The 6,033-nt window shown below is 38.7% G+C and overlaps 1 non-coding gene across 1 annotated transcript; it reads left to right on the forward strand.

The window, feature by feature from the left end:
* Nucleotides 1–223: 223 nt before the first annotated feature.
* LOC127124173 (small nucleolar RNA R71) lies at nt 224–330 on the forward strand. The gene has a single exon (XR_007803800.1). It is a non-coding gene; the product is annotated as a small nucleolar RNA R71 (small nucleolar RNA).
* The last annotated feature ends 5,703 nt before the right edge of the window (nt 331–6,033 follow it).

Here is a 6,033-nt window from a genome sequence, read left to right on the forward strand (position 1 = left end):
GTCTAGAGAGCTAACCTCATGTATTCCACCTTGGGTCTCCTTTTTCTCCATTGATGCTCGTTCGGTTCCCCATTGATAATGGTTTTGGTTCATATCCTCAATTAGGTCACAAGCTTCTGGATAAGGTTTGTTCATCAGCGCGCCTCCTGCGGCAGCGTCGATGCTCATCTTGGTGTTATAATGGAGTCCATTGTATAAGGTATGAACGATCAACCATTGTTCTAGGCCATGGTGTGGGCAGACTCTTAACAGCTCTTTATATCTCTCCCAAGCTTCGAAAAGCGATTCTCCTTGGTTTTGAGCAAATCAAGTTATTTGGTTCCGAAGAACAGCAGTCTTACTAGGGGGGAAATATCTAGCAAGGAATACTCTCCTAAGGTCTTCCCAGGTAGTTATTGAATTAGCTGGAAGTGAATCTAGCCATGAACGTGCTCTATCCCTGAGGGAGAAAGGAAATAATCTTAAACGGATCGCATCGGGTGAAGCACCGTTAGACTTAAAGGTGTCGGCTATTTGGATAAAAACTTTTAAATGTTGATTCGGGTTCTCTGTAGTGAGACCCGCGTATTGGTTTTGTTGCACTAATTGCAACAAATACGGTTTTAGTTCGAAGTTATTAGCAGGTATAAGGGGGTTTACTATACTCGAACTAGGTTCCTCATCAGAGGGTTGGGCAAATTCCTTAAGAAGTCGCCTATCGCGATTCTCGGCCATAGCTTTCTTAATTCGGATGAGTAAGAGGCGTGTACGAGTATAACGTTCGGGTTCCACTAAAGGAACTACTAAATTTTCGGTACTATGGGTTCTTCGCATTTACCGGCTAATAATGCCTTAGTCTATACGGTGTAACAACAGGGTACAAAATTTGACGAAGTTGGTCCCCGGCAACGGCGCCAAAAACTTGTTCGCTGTGATTCGCAAGTGCACGAATAACGTCAAAGTAATATAAAAGAATATCGATCCCACAGAGACCAATCATCAATCTATCGAATACTATCATTACGGTGTTTATCTAAGGCGGTATAAAAGAGATATTGGGTTTGCAAAATAATGGTAAGCAGGTAAAGACAGGTTGAATGTAATTCACGTCAGTTAAGTGATGTTTCGATTTTCTAAATAGAACTACTTATAAGGCAATATTTTCTACTCTTGAAAGAATCCATTTAACGGGAACTGTCACTTTCGCGTATTCAGAACCGGGTTTACCCTTAAATTAAGGCCTTTTATTGTCACTTATAAAAGGTGTGAAGAATGCTAAAGTAGTAAACCTATTTTTAAGAAATGAGACTCGTAAACTTAGTTGAAAAGTGATTTTGATTAGGAAAGTTTACACAAGGAGTTTACTGATTTTAAACCTACCAACGTGTCCGAAAACAGTTTCAAAAATAGTTTTTCCTTAAAGTGATAAAGATTCCTAGTTACTAAGCCAGGGTGCTTTCGCATTCCTCGAATAATTAAAACTAACCAAGTTTGTTTTAGAAAACTCAAGTTAAAAATCAAAACAGCCTTTAAAGTATTTCTACAGATTTCAATATGTGAAACATTACTTTAACCGCGATCCTTACATTCTAACCTTTAAAAGGTTTAGCCAGACATAGTAACACAAACGAACACAACGGTGTTAATCATGATGAAAAGTTTATTTTAGAATGTGAGGCGTAAAGAGCGAGTAAAGTGCATAAAATAAATAAAATAAAGCGAGTGCGGAAAGTAAATAAAATAAAGCGAGTGCAGAAAATAAATAAAGTAAAGCGAGTGCAGAAAATAAATAAAGTAAAAGCGAGTGAGGGAAATAAATAAAATAAAAGCGATGCAGGAAATAAATAAATAAAAGAGATGCGAGAAATAAATAAATAAAGCGATGTGGGAAATAAATAAAATAAAAGCGATGAGGGAAATAAATAAATAAAGCGATAAATAAGAACCTGCTCCAAACGGAAGCTTCGATTTTGATACAAAAATAAACCTCCGACTCCTGAAGCTAAAGACGACAGCAACTCGAAGTGACCCAACTCAATCTCACAATGGTGCGATAACCCCCCGATGTGACTGATTATCGCTATTACAAATGATAATTATATGCTTAGTGTTGTAAAACTAAGTTCGATGATAGAAAACAAAATGAAATGAGCTATTTATAGAGATTCTCAGCAGTTTGTAAAGACCATGGTGCCCTCCAACTTCTCCTTAGTGGGCTTTAGTAGGAACGTGATTTCCAAAGGTGGCGCCTGCCATGTCTTCATGGCGCCCGCCATGTGTGTAAATGGGGTGAATCATGGGAACATGGCGGTTACCTCCTGGGTGAGGGCTGGTGACTCATGGCTTCCCCTATAGCGGCCTCCATGTGCAACGCCATGTGTGTAATTTCGCCGAAAAACCCTAATTTTAGGTCTTTTTGCTTTGTTTCTTCCAAAAGAGACCGAAAGTGCTAAATATCTGAAAACAAGAGAAAAGAGAGCATAATACTAATAAAATGATAATAAAGTCCTAATAAACATGTGAAATTCGAGTCAAAAATACAGTGTAATTCGGTGTGATCAACGAGGCAAAGTATGCACTGAAGGAGAATAGCCATCCAAGGCGCAGCGGAATTTAAAAATTTCTCCATTTAGTGATCCTTACGAATGGGTATGATCAGTGATAGAATCGTTACCTCTTGTGGCGATTCAAACCTTTGGTGCAGATCTCTGATAATGATCAAAACCTTTGATACAGATCCACGGGGCGATGACGAACGTTGAACGATGACAACGTCTCTACTCAGTCCACACGAACGGATTCCTTCAATCGCAGTGCTAGCTGTTATGAATGAAGGCTTTGAGTGAGAGAGAGATACGAAATTCCAACTCTTCAGTTGTGTTGTCTGTCTCAGTTAGTTACCATGCTTCTACCCAAGGGGTTCTATTTATAGAACCACTTGTGTGGGCTTCAAGCCAAAAAGCCCACTTAAGTGCATTTTGGCCCATATCTCATAAAATGCCAAAATCACTTAAGTATTTGGTACCTTACCATATTTCGTATTCTACTTAAGTACACCGTACCTTACGATGTTCCTTAATTATTCTACCTCTCATCAATCCGTCCTTTGTGTGTGACCCTATAGGTTTTCGCGGCGTTGGCAATTATATTAAATCACGCATTTAACATAATAAACAGTGAGCGGTATCTAGCAACACATCACTGCTACCCAAGTCACGAAAATGTCATGTGATCTGACAAAACCTCATGTGATAATAATTATGTGTATAATTACCCCTTTGCCCTTATGTCTATATTGAACACAAGGTATAAACCGTGTCACCCTTGTCCAGTTCAATATTGGGCCCATAGACATTTATCCTGTTACGCAGGATTGGCAAATTCCATCTAGGACACTCATGTCCCTCAGCATGCTTCGTGGAGTACCCATCAACTATCTTTATGGTTATCCAGTTACGGACAACGTTGGATCAGCAATAAAGCACTCGGCTCTACATCTAGGATCCATAGTGGTTTCAGGTCGAAGAGTGGTATACACTATTATCACCATGAGAATAACTTATGACACTTTGCATAACTTTCTATATAGTATTCTCATAGCGGGTCAATCCGGTATAAATATCACTCCTAATATTCATACCTATGTTTAAGACTTGATAACTCTTTATCCATGATCCATGAGATGTGATCATCAGTCTACAAACATAATAGTCTTAATGCTTTAATGTTATCCCACTTCACATTAAAGCTCGACTACGGATACTTTAAGAACAGTGCCCTTATGTTTAATGTGTTCTTGTGATTAAGTCACACTTAATACATTAAACGGACTATCTATTCTAGGGACTTTATTAATCAACCATAATAAAGAAAATGCCTTTTATTATTAATAAATAATTCGATACAAGTACCAAAAGTATTGGCCTCTAGGGCTTACACCAACATGCACGACAGGAGGAGGAAAAGGCATGATCGGGATGGATGTTGGTATAGAAGCAAAAGTTGGAGCATATCCTTTAGGCATAAAGTTCGGCGGCATTCCCCACGGTAATCCGACAGGCATAGCTGGTGCAGACTGAATAGCGGGAACTACAGGCACTGGTGCATAAACAACTTCAGAGATAACAATCCTCTAAGGAGGAGTTGCAAGAGGCGGAGATCTTGAGTATTGTAGTGATGAGTCAGCTTGTCTGATACAAAGAGGAAGAACAATAAGACATCCGAAGGCTGGAATGCAAGAAACATGTTATACAAATGATGCATGAAATGCAGTATTTTCTTTCATTTTAATTTCAAGGAACATACAAAGTCCTACTTGCAAATATTTCAATAATCAATAATAAAAGTTAGTAATAACAATTTTTTACCATAAAAAATCTCTCATTTTATTCATAAAATTTTCGAAGGATTACATCGAGTACAATTTCGGAAATAAAAAAAAGTACAAATACAAGGGAAAAGAAGAGTCCCATCCTAAGGATCCATAGAAACTGAATTACCTGAACTAACCAAGGGTGTATATTCCTTCAGATGCATCTGATCTCTAACTCAAAAGCCATCTTCATTTGAGCTTTGTCAAGGACGAGTTGTTCAACAACCTTCTTTCAAGCACCAGAAGGTTGAGGAATACTAAGGAAAATAAATCTTATGGCTCTCTCAGTATCTTCACTGCATGCTCTTTAAGAACCTCAATAAGTGCATCCTTGTCTTTCAACTTAAGTTGCAATTCCACATGCTTTCATTTCAAATCATAGAACCGCTCTTGCCATAGGTCCCTTTCTTGCTTCATCTTGGCGAGTGTGTCTTCCAACTCCTCTACGTCTTGGTTAGGGAGAGTTGATGGCTCATCCATAACCATATACATAGGTTTATCGCAAGCATATTGCATCTTAAGCTCCAAGGCTCTCTTCTTCAGCCAAGTAGTGTAAGCCTCCAAAGTACACAATTGCACGGACCAAGTTCGTCTCTTTCATTCCTATGAATATTATGTCAAGCATGCACCATTCTACTCTTCAAGTTATGGGGATATTTACCCTCTTGATAGAATGGACCTTCTAATTGAATGTTATTAGGTTTATCTCTCAAGGGGAACCCAAGATGACGACGAGCCAAAGTAGGACTGTAGTTAATTCCTCCTTGTGTATTAATGAGAGGCACATTAGAGAACTTACCACAACTGTCAATAATCTCCAAGCCATCATATGTAGAATCATGCCAAACAATATCATCATTAGTAAGATACATAAGTCTCTTAGACCACCGTAGACACTGCTTGTTCTCCAAGAAAACTGGCATCTGAGGCAAGTGCGAAATAAATCACTTGAACAGAAGAGGACTGCAGCACACCAGGTTTCCACAACCTTTAGAATTCCTTAATTGAAAAGGGAAATACGTGTCACTCAACAAAGTTGGAACATGATTCCCAATCAAGAATATTCTGATGGAATTAACATTAACAAAGTTGTCAATGTTAGGGAACAATGTTAAACCGTAGATGAGCAAGACAAAGATGGCTTCAAAAGCGTCCATGCTACCAACTTGAGTAAAAGCAGTAACTCTCCTAATGAGAAACTCATAAGTTAACCCTATAATCCTACTTTTCTTCATCATATTAGCATTTATCTCAGATTTATTCAAATGACGAGCCTTAACTATGACGTGAGATCTTGGAATCTCCTCCAATCCACTGAAAGGTACCTTATCAGATACAGGCATACCCAAGAGATGGGCATACTTTTCTAACGTAGGCATGAGGTGATAATCAGGGAAAGTGAATCACCAATAGAGGGGGTCATAAAACTGCACCAAGACACTCTAAATTCTTTCAACCATATTAGTAGACAATACGGGTAAAAGCTCCCCATGGCGTTGCTTGAAATCCAAGCAATCAACTATAAAGGATGATAGCTTCCTTAACTCCTTCGAGTCGGGACATCTGAAATTGTACTTCTTAGTGTTCCTTCGTCCACAATCCATGGTCTGAAAATATTTCCAAATACGACCTTAGTTCCTTGAAAATTTATTGTTGTGACGGATGTTATGATGCGCATGTAT

Source organism: Lathyrus oleraceus, chromosome 2 (genome assembly GCF_024323335.1).
Source record: "Lathyrus oleraceus cultivar Zhongwan6 chromosome 2, CAAS_Psat_ZW6_1.0, whole genome shotgun sequence".
Classification (NCBI taxonomy): Eukaryota; Viridiplantae; Streptophyta; class Magnoliopsida; order Fabales; family Fabaceae; genus Lathyrus; species Lathyrus oleraceus.